The sequence below is a fragment of the Vipera berus genome, assembly GCF_964194415.1.
Source record: "Vipera berus genome assembly, chromosome: Z".
NCBI classification, from domain to species: domain Eukaryota; kingdom Metazoa; phylum Chordata; class Lepidosauria; order Squamata; family Viperidae; genus Vipera; species Vipera berus.
Genome location: NC_138205.1, coordinates 28039929 through 28055673, shown reverse-complemented (window position 1 = coordinate 28055673; position 15745 = coordinate 28039929). Strand labels below are relative to the sequence as shown.

At 42.5% G+C, this 15745-nt stretch overlaps 1 protein-coding gene across 1 annotated transcript in view; it reads left to right on the top strand.

Annotated features, from left to right (window-relative positions):
• Positions 1-15745, top strand: part of LOC308678925 (natterin-3-like) — a 56518-nt gene that overhangs the window by 23611 nt on the left and 17162 nt on the right.

Genomic DNA, 15745 nt, shown 5'->3' with positions numbered 1-15745 from the left:
TTACTTTGAAAACATTGGAATATAATACTTGACATTAGTATTTTTGAACATCTATTATCTCTTGGACATTTGAGAAGATGCTCTGTGACAAGCTCACATAACACTTCTGAAGGCAGTTTAATTTTCCTTCTTTTGTATGCTTCTCTTGCCTCTCTCAAAATGGTTCTGCATCTTCTAATCACATGTGAGCAGGCAGCTGGTGTATAGCCAGGTGGCCAGGTTAATGTGCCCTCCATAAGTGCTTAAATCAGCAGGCACACATATTTTTAATTCAGAATAGAACTGGAAGGACCTTGTAGGTCTTCTAGTCCAACCCCCTGCTCCAACAGGAGACTTAATACCATTTCAGATGAGTGACTGTCCAGTCTCTTCATAAAGCCTCCAGTGATGGAGGAGCACTCACAACTTCTGAAGGCAAGCGGGTCCACTGGTTACTTGTCCTCACTGTTAGGAAGTTTCTCCTTAATTCCAGGTTGCTTCTCTCCTTGATTAGTTTCCATTCATTGTTTCCTGTCCTGCCCTCTGATGCGTTGGAAAATAAGTTGACCCCCTCTTCTTTACCGCTAGACCTTATTTTCTCTAGATTAGGCATACAAATTCTGCAAATGTTCTTCATATGTTTTAGCCTTATCTTAGTTGCTTTTCTTTGCACTTTTTCCAAACTCTTAATATTTTTTGTAATGTAATGACCAAATGTGGATACCGTATTTTGAGATTTTAAGATTGAGATTTATTGAGATTTTTATACCGCCCTTCTCCCAAAGGGACTCAGGGCGGTTCACAGGGCATAAATATAAACAACAGTACAAACATTAAAAGATAATTAAATTAATGCCCAAGTTAAAACCAGAATAATAAAACAAACCTATAAAAAACCCAAGTACCCCCATCAGGCCAGACCCGCTAGTTCAAATAAATGGGTCTTCAACCCGCGACGGAAGGATCGGAGGTCTGATGCCATCCGGAGCTCAACCGGCAGTTGATTCCATAACGCCGGGGCACCCACAGAGAAGGCCCTCCCCCTGGGGGCCACCAGTCGACATTCCCTGACAGGAGGCACCCTGAGGAGGCCCTCTCTGTGGGCGCGCACAGGGCGGAGGGGAGTCGACGCCAGCAGCAGGTGGTCCTCGAGGTATCGCGGACCCATGCCATGTAGGGACTTAAAGATCATAACCAAAACCTTGAACCTTACCCGGAAGACAACTGGTAACCAATGCAGCTCACGGAGCAAAGGTGTAACATGGGAGTACCGGGAAACTCCCAAGACAACTCTCGCGGCCGCATTCTGTACCAGTTGGAGCCTCCGAGTAGTCTTCAAGGGAAGTCCCATGTAGAGAGCGTTACAGTAGTCTAGGCGAGAGGTCACGAGCGCATGAGTGACCGTACACAAGGCCTCCCGGTCCAGATAGGGCCGCAACTGGCGCACCAGGCGAACCTGGGCAAAAGCCCCCCTAGTCACGGCCACTATGTGATCTTCCAAAGTGAGTCGTGAATCTAGGAGGACTCCCAAGTTGCGAGCCCTATCCACAGGGGGTAAAAGCTCACCCCCCATAGAAAGAGGTGGAACATCCCAGGTGTCTCGGGAAGCCGGAATGTACAGCCACTCAGTCTTGTCAGGGTTGAGTTGAAGTCTGTTCCTCCCCATCCAGACCCGAACCGCCTCCAGGCAACGGGACATCACAGCGAGGGCATCACTGGGGTGGTTTGGGGTCGAAATAAAAAGTTGGGTATCATCAGCATATTGATGATACCCAACTCCAAAACCACGAATGATCTCACCCAGCGGTTTCATATAGATGTTGAACAGGAGAGGCGAGAGGACCGACCCCTGAGGAACTCCACAAGTGAGAGTCCTAGGGGTCGACCTCTGCCCCCCTGCCAACACCGACTGCGAGCGTCCCAGGAGATAGGAGGAGAACCACTGAAAAACCGTGCCTCCCACTCCCAATCCCCTGAGACGCTGCAGCAGGATACCATGGTCGATGGTATCGAAAGCCGCCGAGAGGTCTAATAGGACTAGGACAGAGGAATACCCCCTATCCCGAGCCCTCCAGAGATCATTCACCAGAGCGACCAATGCCGTCTCCGTGCTGTGCCCGGGCCTGAAACCCGATTGGTAAGGGTCCAGATAATTCCAGGTGTGGTCTTACTAAGATTGTATAAACTAATACTTCACATGATTTTGATTCTATGTTTATGCAACCAAGGATTGTATTAGCTTTTTTGGCTGCTGCCGCATACTGCTGGCTCATATTTAAGTGATCATTTATTAGGACTCCAAGGTCCTCTCACAGTTACTGTTTCTGAACCAGATTTTGCCTAATCTGCACTTGTATCTTTAGTTTTTTCTGCCCAGGTGTAAAACCTTGCTTTTCTCCACATTAAATGTCAATTTGTTGGATAGGCCCCTTGTTCAAGTCTGTCAAGATCTTTTTGGATCCTGAGTTTGTCTTCTGGGGTTTGGGGTATTCTTATCAGCTAGTGTCATCTGCAAATTTGATGAGTTCCCCTTCTGTTCCCTCATCTAAGTTATTTATGAAGATACTAAAGTGTACTGGGCCTAAGATGGAATCTTGTGGTACCCCACTGTTTCCTTTCTTCCATGTAGATGTAGCAACTTTCTCTATTTCATAAGCATTTTCTCTCAACATATTTATAGACTTTTGTTTAAAATGTTACCTCTTTTTCCTCAGAAACAGGAAGATTGTTTTGTTAGTCCTTCATTGCATGAATATAGAATCTGATATCTTCTAGTTGTTAGATTAAAATTCTCAGAATGTCTTCTCAGTGGATACCCAGCCTGGAAATTTAATGACATAGTAACCTTTTTGTGCTTTATTATAAAAGCAGATTGCAAGCAAAATTATACAGTAGTTCAATTATAGCACAGCAAAACAGTAACTGAATGTCAGAGAAAAAGCTACTTTGTTGGATCAATGAGGGAAGGTGACACCACAAGATCTAGGCAGCCAATAATTCCTTAGTAATTCATTCAGCTATTTTTTAATCTTAGAATATCTTGGCATCTGTTTGGTAAGATTTCCGTACAATGGCAAGGTTTTAGCCATTTCTGCCTGGCCTTTCTGCTTGTATCAAGAGTGGGGATTTCTTCATAGACAAAATACATGGTGGGACTTCTAAGATGTGTTGGAAATGCAACAAAAATCCAGGTTTATTTTATCATATGTGGTGGTCTTGCAAATATGTGAAAACATATTAGATAAACCTAAACATAACAACAACAAAAACAAAAACAACAACGTTCGAATACAGACAGATTGCCATTTGGAACACAATACGCCAGATATCGCAGTTGTAGAGAACTGAAGTGTACAGCTGATTGATATCGCTGTACCAGAAGATGCCAGAGTCGAAGAAAAAGAACTTGAAAAAATTACGAAATATCACGACCTGGCCATTGAAACTGCGTGATTATCGATGAAACATGCAACAGTGATACCCATTGTAATCGGGGCACTACATCAAGAAACTGTAGCTTCCTGCAATAACTCCAGTAATGCTACAAAAAACTGTTACTCAGAATATCTTACATTTTAGGGAGGCACTGGTTGATACCTAGGATGCTGGCAGCAGCTGATGTCAACCATCAGCGCCAGTCAATTTGAATGTTCAGTTGACTGAGTTTCATGTTTAATGAATAAAAGATAATAATAATAATAATAATAATAATAATAATAATAATAATAATAATAATAATAATAATAATAATAATAATAATAATAATAATAATAATAATAATAATAATGCAGAAAATACTTCAGGTACAAATATTAATGAAACCTGAAGCTTTTCTTTTAGGTATTATGCATAAGCCAATTGAAAAACAATTTGGGGTGCTATTCCTTCAGATGGTGAGAGCTGAGAAGATTGTACTTGCCAAGCACTGGAAAGGAAAAGAGATGCTGAATGTTGCAGAATGGTTTTTAAAATTGACTAAATTAGCAGAGATGGCAAAATTAACTGCTTTGATCAGAGACAATTGTCTAGACAGTTTTATAGAAGACTGGAAGCTGTTTGTGGACTTGGTATGTTTTAAATTCAATGTGTTGTTGTTAGTTACGAAGTCGTGTCCGACCCATCACGACCCTATGGACAATGTTCCTCCAGGCCTTCCTGTCCTCTACCATCTTCTGGAGTCCATTTAAGCTCACGCCTACTGCTTCAGTGACTCCATTCAGCCATCTCATTCTCTGTCGTCCCCTTCTTCTATTGTCCTCAATCTTTCCCAGCATTAGGGTCTTCTCCAGTGAGTCCTTCCTTCTCACTAGGTGGCCAAAGTATTTGAGTTTTAGCTTCAGGATCTGGCCTTCTAAAGAGCAGTCAGGGTTGATCTCCTCTAGGACTGACCGGTTTGATCGCCTTGCAGTCCAAGGAACTCGCAGGAGTCTTCTCCAGTACCATAGTTCAAAGGCTTCAATTCTTTGGCGCTCAGCCTTTCTTATGGTCCAGCTTTCACTGCCATACATTGCAACTGGGAAGACCATAGCCGTGACTATACGCACTTTTGTGGACAGGGTGATGTCTCTGATTTTTAGTGTGCTGTCTAGATTTGCCATGGCTTTCCTCCCAAGGAGCAAGCGTCTTTTAATTTCTTGGCTACAGTCCCCATCTGCAGTCATCTTAGAGCCCAGGAAAATAAAATCTGTCACTACCTCCATTTCTTCCCCATCTATTTGCCAGGAATTGAGAGGGCCGGATGCCATGATCTTGGTTTTCTTAATGTTTAGTTTCAACCCAACTTTTGCACTCTCCTTCTTCACTCGCAACAAGAGGCTCTTTAGTTCTTCTTCACTTTCTGCCATTAGAGTGGTATCATCTGCATATCTTAGGTTGTTGATGTTTCTTCCGGCAATCTTAATTCCAACTTTTGATTCATCTAGCCCTGCCTTTCTCATGATGTGCTCTGCATATAAGTTAAATAGGCAAGGCGACAGTATACAGCCTTGCCGGACTCCTTTCCCAATTTTGAACCAATCAGTGGTTCCGTGTCCAGTTCTCACTGTTGCTTCTTGGCCCGCATATAGGTTTCTCAAGAGACAAATAAGATGGTCTGGTATGCCCATCTCTTTAAGGACTTGCCACAGTTTGTTATGATCCACACAATCAAAGGCTTTAGCATAGTCAATGAAGCAAAAGTAGATGTTTTTCTGGAACTCTCTAGCTTTCTCCATGATCCAGCGTATGTTAGCAATTTGATCTCTAGTTCCTCTGCCTCTTCGAAATCCTGCCTGTACTTCTGGTAGTTCTCGATCCACATACTTCTGGAGTCTAGCTTGTAGAATTTTAAGCATAACTTTCCTAGCATGAGAAATGAGTGCAATGGTGCGATAGTTTGAACATTCTTTGGCACTGCCTTTCTTTGGAATTGGAATGTAAACTGATCTTTTCCAATCCTGTGGCCACTGTTGAGTTTTCCAAATTTGCTGGCAAATTGAGTGTAGCACTTTTACTGCATCGTCTTTTAAGATTTTGAATAGCTCAGCTGGAATACTGTCACCTCCACTAGCTTTGTTGTTGCTCAGCTTTTCTAAGGCCCACTTCACTTCACATTCTAGGATGTCTGGCTCGAGGTCAGTGACCACCTCACTGTGATTATCAGGGATGTTAAGCTCATTCTTGTATAGTTCTTCTGTGTAATTTTGCCACCTCTTCTTAATCTCTTCTGCCTCTGTTAGGTCCCTGCCATTTTGGTCCTTTATCATGCCCATTTTTGCATGAAACGTTCCTTTCATCTCTCCAATTTTTTTGAAAAGATCTCTGGTCCTCCCTATTCTATTGTTTTCTTCTATTTCTTTGCATTGTTCATTTAAGAAGGCATTCTTATCTCTTCTAGCTATTCTTTGGAATTCTGCATTTAATTGGGCATATCTTTCTTTTTCTCTGTTGCCTTTCGCTTCCCTCCTTTCCTCAGCTGTTTACAAAGCTTCCTCAGACAGCCATTTTGCTTTCTTGCATTTCTTTTTCTTTGGGATGGTTTTGGTTGCTACCTGTTGTACAATGTTGTGAACCTCTGTCCATACTTCTTCAGCCACTCTGTCTATCAGATCTAATTCCTTAAATCTATTTGTCACCTCTACTGTATATTGAACAGGGATATGATTTAATTCATACCTGACTGGCCTAGCGCTTTTCCCTACTTTCTTTAATTTAAGCCTAAACTTTGCAACAAGAAGCTCATGGTCTGAGCCACAGTCAGCTCCTGGTCTTGTTTTTACTGACTGTATAGAGCTTCTCCATCTTTGGCTGCAGAGCATATAGTCAATCTGATTTCTGTGTTGACCGTCTGGTGATGTCCATGTGTAAAGCCGTCTCTTGGGTTGTTGGAAAAGAGTGTTTGCTATGACCATCGTATTCTCTTGACAAAATTCTATCAGCCTGTGCCCTGCTTCATTTTGTACTCCAAGGCCAAACTTGTTATTCCAGTTATCTTTTGGCTTCCTACTTTAGCATTCCAATCCCCCATGATGATAAGGACATCATTTTTGGGTGTTAGTTCTATAAGGTGCTGTAGGGCTTCATAGAACCGGTCAATTTCATCCTCTTCAGCACCGGTGGTTGGGGCATAGACTTGGGCTACTGTGATATTGAATGGTTTGCCTTGGATTCGAACTGAGATCATTCTGTCATTTTGAGGATTGTATCCCAGTATTGCTTTTCCTACTCTTTTATTGACTATGAAGGCTACTCCATTTCTTCTGAGGGATTCTTGCCCGCAGTAGTATACCTGATGGTTATCTGAATTAAATTCACCCATTCCTGTCCATTTTTAGTTCGCTGATACCTAAGATGTCGATGTTCAGTCTTGTCATCACGTTTGACCACGTCCAGCTTTCCTTGATTCATGGATCTTACATTCCAGGTTCCTATGGAGAAAAAATCTTTACAGCATCGCACTTTCCTTTCACCACCAGACATATCCACAGCTGAGCGTCCTTTCGGCTTTGGCCCAGTCGCTTCATTCTTTCTGGCGCTACTAGTACTAGCCCTCTGCTCTTCCTCAGTAGCATATTGGACACCTTCCGACCTGAGGGGCTCATCTTCCAGCGTCATATTGTTTTGCCTTTTGGTACTGTCCATAGGGTTTTCATGGCAAAGATACTGGAGTGGTTTGCCATTTCCTTCTCCAGTGGATCACGTTTTGTCAGAACTCTCTGCTATGGCCTTTCCGTCTTGGGTGGCCCTGCACGGCATAGCTCATAGCTTCATTGAATTACGCAAGCCCCTTCGCCACGACAAGGCAGTAATCCATGAAGGGGTTAAATTCAATAACAGATGGTTAATAGAGGGATTTGTATTGTTTAGCGTAACCTGTCGATTGTGTGTGTGTGTGTGTGTGTGTGTGTGTGTGTGTGTGTGTGTGTAAAAGGGGAGGTGAATTTGTTTTTTCTTTTTTTTCGGTGTCCAGAAATCTATATGTTTAATGATAAATGTATTTATGCTGGTGATGACCTATAAAGCCCTAAATGGCATGGGTCCGGGTTATTTACGGGGGTACCTTTTGCCGGCATTAACTTCCCATCGTCCTGTGTGCTCCCACAGGGAGGGCCTCCTCAGGGTGCCGTCGGTCAGGGAATGTTGACTGGCGGCTCCCAGGGGGAGAGCATTCTCTGTGGGCGCACCTGCCCTCTGGAATCAGCTCCCTGTTGAGCTCCGGATGGCTCCCGACCTTCGCTTTTTCCGCCGCGACCTGAAGACTTGGCTATTTTAACTTGCCGGCCTGGACTGAGGGACTGGGATTTTAGATATTAAATTTTAAAAATTTTAAATTTTAGAATGTGTTTTATTGTTTAGGGCTATTGGTTTAATTTCATTTTAATTTTTGTATATTATGTGTTGTTCATAGTGTTTAATTGCCCTGTACACTACCCCGAGTCCCTTGGGAGAGGGGCGGTATATAAATCCAAATAAATAAATAAATAAATAAATAAATAAATAAATAAATAAATAAATTTGATAAATAAAACTTTTTTTTCCCTTTTTTGTATACCAATCTTCTTCTTTTTTAATGATTCCTAGTGCTGAACATAGGGGTTTTGTGTGTGTATGTTGATTGTTTTTCTGGTTTGTATTTTATCTTTCATGATAAAACAAAATAAATATACTTAACAACAAAAGACATGTGGCAGTAATTGTAATTCAGATGGTAATCTGAAGTTATACATGTATTTTTCTATGTATCTGACATGTTTCATTAAAGTACAGTTCCGCCTAAGGGCATAGAAACTCTTCAGGATTTGCTTGGATATACTGATCGCTGTCAATCCTTTTTCCTCTCCAAAGTTGTTCTCTAAAGGTTTTCCAAGGGTTTGGTAAAATTGTCCATCCCCTCTCTTTCCTTGAAAACTTCCCTCAGTTCCAGACTCAGAAAAACACCATTCCCTCTGAGCCACTGCCCACACTTATTAATTCCCCTGCTACAGGATAAGGAAAAAGGATGTGGAGGATAAAAAATCTGCAAACCATCGCTACTCATATTATACATGTATGTGTATGTGTATGTATGTGTGTAAAGTCATCCTCTCTGTCTGTCTCTGTTGGTCTCTCTCTGTCTCTCTCTTTCACACACATGAGCCCCTGGTCCAGGATGTCAGCCTACCCAGTTCTGTAGCCACCCTTCATTCAGAATAATGCCTTTGAATGATCTTTTGAATTCTATATAAATGATGAAATTAAATTTTGCTTATCTTCTTTTGCATACATGGAGCTTTTATGATTATTCACAATATATACCGAGCCTCTTCCTACATTTGATGTTTTGAATAGCATCAGATTCAATAGGCAGATTTACATTCCAACCCAACAAATAAAAAACAGAAATTCTTCCAAGAATCGTATCCTCCACCTGGTAGTATTTGACACCTGCCTTTCTGACATCAACAAAACTATTCTGAGAATAAACTAGCAGAAGAGGAATAAAATCAGGATATTATTTTCATCCTTTTGTCTGTTCAAAAGGAGTGGACTAACTAGGAGTCACTTAGGTAAATTGGTCAGGATAGAAATGTGATGAATGAATAAATGAACAAATAAACAAGTGAATGAATAAATGAATGAATGATCCCTCTATTTGGAAAAAGGACCACTTCCATGGGAACTTTTAAGACATTGTTTAAAATCAGATTTCACAATAGTATAGTTCAAAACCTCACACCAATGTCTTTTGGGATCTGTATCAAAGGAGTAAGTGTCTAATGTGCTTTTGGGGGAGAAGAGGTTGGAAATTGCATGGCTGTTTAAAATATATTTAACTCTAGGTGACACCACTAGATCGATCACTTATGAGATTATCATGTAAATGTGACAGTTTCTAAAGCAGATGTTTGAGAGATATTGTGTGAATCCAAGTGCCTAACCAGGACTTCTATAGATTCTGCAGTGCATATATATCAACTGAATTGAAATCAACAAATTGTCTGAAGCAAAAAAATTGTTCATCCCTTAGTTTCATTGCTAGCTTTAATTAGAGAGCCTTTTTATCTCCTCATTGTTTAAAAAATATGACCTTTGCTGCCCTGCACTTATCACTGTTGTATAACTTTTATATAAGAGTGATCTTTAGTTAATTTTGTACTATTAAAAAAGTGACTCAGTGGAAAAGTTTTAGTTATAAATACACTTGGAAATAAATTATCTTGGGAGCAGGAAAGATCAAAATATTTAAATGGAAATAACAGTATGAATTTTATACCTTTATCCTCTGAAGGCCACACTTGACATGGTGTAGTGCTGATTATATGATCAATGTGTAGAATTTGTTTAAGCAAATAAGAAGTCACATGGAGAGGAGAACTGGAGTAAACTAATGGCTCTTTGGGAGCTAGGTGTAAAACCTTTCTACCTCAAAGTAATTGGAATAAGGATGAAACTTTTTTCAAAAGCCTAATCTCCAGCTCTAGGTTTTAAAGGGTACTAGATACGTTTAATAATAATAATAAGTTGGAAGGGACCTTGGAGGTCATCTAGTCCAACCACCTGCTCAGGCAGGAAACCCTATACCATTTCAGACAAATGGCTGTCCAGTCTCTTCTTAAAAACTTCCAGTGTTGGAGCATTCACCACTTCTGGAGGCAGGTTATTCCACTGATTAACTGTTCTGTCAGGAAGTTTCTCCTTAGTTCTAGGTTGCTTCTCTCCTTGACTAGTTTCCATCCGTTGCTTCTTGTCCTGCTCTCAGGTGCTCTGGAGAACAGCCTGGCTCCCTCTTCTTTGTGGCAGCCCCTGAGATATTGGAACACTGCTATCATGTCACTCCTCACCCTTCTCTTCGTTAAACTACACATAGTTTTTAAGACATTAGAACTCAGCTAGCTCAGAGAGAAAAATCCAAAGTCTAAAAGACATTGTGGAAGGGGAACAAGTCCTATCTAATAAGATTAAGAGTGAGTTGAAACTGAATTTACAAATGATATGCTATAAAAATGATATGGAAAAAGAAGATATACTGGCATACAAAAGAAACTGGTCAATGTCTTAACAATTAAAAGTGGCATACAAAAAATAATCTAAAAATAACCTGGATAGGTTTTATATATTAGATTTACAAACAAAATGTTAAAATTTTGAAGAATATCATAAGAAAGATTTAAAAAGTAAAAAGAAATTAAATTCTATGGCATTATTTGAATAAACCGAGGATTAAGATTGTTAGAAGTAAAAGGAAAGAATATAAAGTTGGTATATTTGAAGAAGATTAAAATAGTTTGTTATTTTTGGTAAGAGCTAATGGACCTTTGCTAACACTATGACAATACTTCATGGATTTGTTTGTAAATAAAAAATGGGACAGGAAGAGAAGAGATTATTTATTGTGTTTTAAGAAAAGGTGATAAGTTACTAAATTGTTTATATTTCTTGGAATGGAGAAGCTACTTGTTTATATTTTTCTTTTGTTTTACTCTATTCATAATTTCTTTTCTATCTCTTTTTTCTCCTTTTTATTTTCTGTATTTCCCCTCTTTTTATTCCTCTATCTTTTTTTAGCTTGCATTAGCTTTTACTTTTGTACTTGCTTTTATACTCTTTAATAAAATTATTATATTTTAAAAAAATGAAAATTCAGTTTAGTTAGAGACTTGATGGAATCAAATTTTAAAGCACAATATTTGCACACCACACATTAATACAGTCACCCACGCACATTCTTGTATATTAACACAAATACATACATGATGTGTGAGTGTAAATATGTATAGAAAAATGCAAACAACTAATATGTTAGATTTTATTTTTGTGTGCCTTTGAGTCAATTTTTGACTCCTGGAGACTGCCTGGACTAGAACTTGCAGGGTTGGTTGTTTTTTTTTCCAAGATTTCAGAAATAGTTTGCCAATGCTTCCTTCCTAGGGCTGAAAGTGGAAGACTGGACTAAAGTACTCAGCTAGCTTTGTGTCTAAGGCAGGACTAGAACTCATGGTTGTCTTATTTCTTGCCTGATGCTTTAACCAATACACTAAAATGGCTCATTGTAGAACATGGGTTAATATAATATCACAAGATCCCTTTTCTTACAATATCTCTAAGCTATGAGCTATGAGTGTGGGTGTGCCCAGCACTTACGGGCAGCAAAGGGCAATCAATTATAATAACTATATTCTGACAGCCATCCCTGACCAAGGTGAAAATTCCCTGAAAACTAAATGGGGAACAAGGATCCATTTGGATCTTCATTCTGTGAACACTCATCTTATGACTAAACAAAGATTAGAGATATACCAAGATATCTAGGTGCCTTTTTACAAGAAAATGGGCCCTATGAAATCTTGCCTTGAAATATATCATTCGTGAGATAGACGGTGTGTATGTAACAATATTAAAGACTTAGAAATGTTATGGAAAGAGCAATTACAATTATGAGATTTAGATCAGCATCTTGTTTAGAATCTTTAGCTACAGCACATCCCATCTTAAGACAGAATTAAGAAGCTGGAGAACCAGAATTTTTCTAACTGTAATGTATTAGCCTTGTATGTTGTATTCACTTGCTTTATGTCTGACTGTTTGCTTAATGGCTGACCTACTTTTGTATCTTATGTAATGGTTGCTGGGCTGAGCTAGGCTTGCTGTCTCCAGTCGGTTAAGTAGATTTGGGGTGGGAAACTGCTGCTTTAAATCTATTGGTCGCTGTCTACAGGCCAACCATATAAATAGCTGTACAGCAGCTATTATCTTGCTTCTGTTATATTCTCACTTTGAATAAAATTGTTGCTGTTTGAACATCTCATCTTGCTCAATGCCTGCAAGAACCAAGTACTTAACACTGGTGACAAAGGTGGGATGTGCTGTTTCATCGTAAGAGCCTGAAGTCACTAGGGGGTGAGGCCAGTACAGAGTTTCCTCCCTTGGTCTGCCTAGCAAGCCATGCTGGAGACCACCCCACCCTAAGGATCCATCCTAGGGCCTATGCAGAAGCCAGCAGCACAAAGCAATGTGAGACACAAACCACGATGACTATTCACCATGGCCAAGGTCGGAAAGCTCAAAGAATTTGATATGACACACCTGGAGAGATGGGTGTCCTACAATTCCCGCGTAGAAGACTACCTTCATGCCAATCAAGTCAGCAAAGATGGGCTGAAGGCTGCGAGCCTCCTCTGCGTGTACAGCCCAGCCACCTTCGATATCACAGAGAACTTGGATCCCCAGCGTTGCTGGAGTCCATTACTTACATGGACTTGAAGAAAAGACTCCACCACCAGTTTGAACCGAAGCTATCCATGATAGTGTGGAGGCATGCCTTTGAGCAATGTGAACAACACCCAGCGAGTTGGCAACAGAATTCATCGCAGCACTTCAGCAGGCATCATGACTATGCAATTTCACTGACTTAGAAGAGAGACTAAGAGACTGGATTTAGGAACAGAGAGCTCCAACAAAAACTTTTTGCTAAAGAAACTTTCTCGCTACAAGAGGCCTTGAAGGAGGTCATGGCAGATGAAGCTGCTGGAGGGGCCATTAAGACATTAAGGTAAAGGTAAAGGTTCCCCCGCACGTGCGTGCTAGTCGTTTCCGACTCTAGGGGCCGGTGCTCATCTCCGTTTCAAAGCCGAAGAGCCAGCGCTTGTCCGAGGACGTCTCCGTGGTCATGTGGCCGGCATGACTAGACGCCAAAGGAACACGGAACGCTGTTACCTTCCCACCGGAGTGGTCCCTCTTTTTCTACTTGCATTTTTACGTGCTTTCAAACTGCTAGGTTGGCAGAAGCTGGGGCGAGTAACAGGCGCTCACTCTGCTACGCGGCTCTCGGGATTCAAACCGCCAAACTGCCGACCTTCTGATCAACAGGCTCAGCGTCCTAACCCACTGAGCCACCGCGTCCCATTAAGACATTACACCCCCCCAAAAGCACACCAAGCACAGAAGCCATCCACCACAAGGACACCGAGTGGTTGGAAGACACAGACTCAGACCACGAAGTCGACAAGATACAGAGGCACCAAGAGAAGGGACCAAGGCCCTCTGACAATGCAGTCCCATTCCCTAGATGCATGAGCTGCAGAGGCAGCCATCAACGAATGAAATGTCATTTCTGGACAGCCATGTGCCGGGCATGTGGAAAACCAGGCCACATTGCTGCCATCTGTTGAGGTCGCCAGAGAGACCACCAGCCGGATGACTCATTCAGGAGAGGTACTGGGGCCCCGGGAAACACCAAGTAGGCTTCTGCTCTAGTCATAGGAGTGTGTTCTGCACTGGTGCCCACCGACCTCTTAAGCAGAAGCTTTGACTGCAAGTCGAGCTTCAGGGAGTTCCATGTAAAATGGAACTGGACACTGGCTTAGCTGTGTCCATCATTTCCATTGGAACTTTCCAACACATTTGCAGCCACAGCAACAGATGGGTCAAGCTTCGACCATCCAACATATTACAGACTTCCAGAAGCCGTCCAAACCATAGTTACACTGATTATCTGGACCCGTACCAATTGGGTTTCAGGCCCGGGCACAGCACAGAGATGGCATTGGTCGTGCTGGTGAATGATCTCTGGTGGGCTCGGGACAGGGGTTGTTCCTCTGTCCTAGTCCTATTAGATCTCTCAGCGGCTTTTGATACCATCGACCATGGTATCCTACTGCGGTGTCTTAGTGGGTTGGAAGTGGGAGGCACCGTTTTACGGTGGTTCTCCTATCTCCTGGGCCGCTCACAGTTGGTGTTGACAGGAGGGCAGAGAGCTGCCCCAAGGCCTCTCATTTGTGGAGTTCCTCAGGGGTCGGTTCTCTCTCCCCTCCTGTTCAACATCTATATGAAGCCGCTGGGTGAGATCATTCGTGGTTTCGGGGTGGGGTATCATCAGTATGCTGATGATACCCAACTTTTTTTCTCCACCCCGAACCAACCCAGTGATGCCCTCGCCGTGATGTCCCATTGCCTGGAGGCGGTCCAGGTCTGGATGGGGAGAAACAGGCTTCGTCTCAATCCTGCCAAGACTGAGTGGCTGTGCATACCAGCATCTCGGGTTAACCAGACTATTCCATCTTTAACGATGGGGGGGTGAGGTGTTACCCCCCCTGTTGATAGGGCTCGCAACTTGGGCATCCTCCTGGATTCACGGCTCAGTTTTGAAGATCACATAGGAGCCGTGACCAGGGGGGCTTTTGCCCAGGTTCGCCTGGTGCACCAGTTGCGACCCTACCTGGACTGAGATGCCCTACGCACAGTCACTCATGCGCTCATGACCTCCCGTTTAGACTACTGCAACGCTCTCTACATGGGGCTGCCCTTGAGGACCACTCGGAGGCTTCAGCTGGTGCAGAATGCGGCTGCGCGAGTTGTGATGGGGGTTCCCCGATACTCCCATGTAACACCTCTACTCCGCGAGCTGCATTGGCCTCTGGTTGTCCTCCGGGTGAGATTCAAGGTGCTGGTGATGACCTATAAAGCCCTAAATGGCTTGGGTCCAGGATATCTGAGGGAACACCTGCTGCCAGCATCAAGTTCCCTTCGTACTGTGTGCTCCCACAGGGAGTGCCTTCTCAGGGTGCCACCGGTAAAAGATTGCCGGCAGATAACACCCAGGGGGAGGGCCTTCTCTGTGGGTGTGCCTGCCCTCTGGAACCAGCTGCCCGTGGAGCTTAGGACTGCTCCCGACCTTCGTTCATTTTGCCGGGACCTGAAGACCTGGCTCTTCGAGCTTTCCGGCCCAGGCTGAGAGTTTTAACTGGGGTTTTTATATTTCTTCAGGGATTTAATTTAATCTTTTTAAATTGTTTTTAATTTTTGTATGGTTGTCTTAAGTACCCTGTAAACCGCCCTGAGTCCTACGGGAAAGGGCGGTATATAAATTCAATAAAATTCAAATTCAAATTCAATTCATGGTCAAGCATTGGGGTGAGTGTAGCCCCAGGGATTTTTCAGGGAGTAATGGAGCATATGCTCAAGGGTATTTCCGGGGGTCTGCCCCTACTTTGATGATGTGCTCATCACCAGGGAGTCCACAGAGGTCCTGGCTGAATGGCTTAGAGCCATCCTTCAGTGGTTCCATGCAGCGGGATTCAAATTAAAGAAGGAGAAATGTAAGATTGGGGTCCAGTCTACCGAGTTCCTGGGATTCCGCATCAATGCCAATGACATCCATCCTGCGGAATCAAAGCTGAAAGCGATTCAGTTGGCACCAAGTCCTAGGTCCAAAGGGGAGCTTCAAGCCTTCTTGGGCCTTCTAAATTTTTAACAGGCATTCCTGCTTATTAAAAATTTAGAAGGCAGTGTAATGGCAGTGGCACAGCCATTA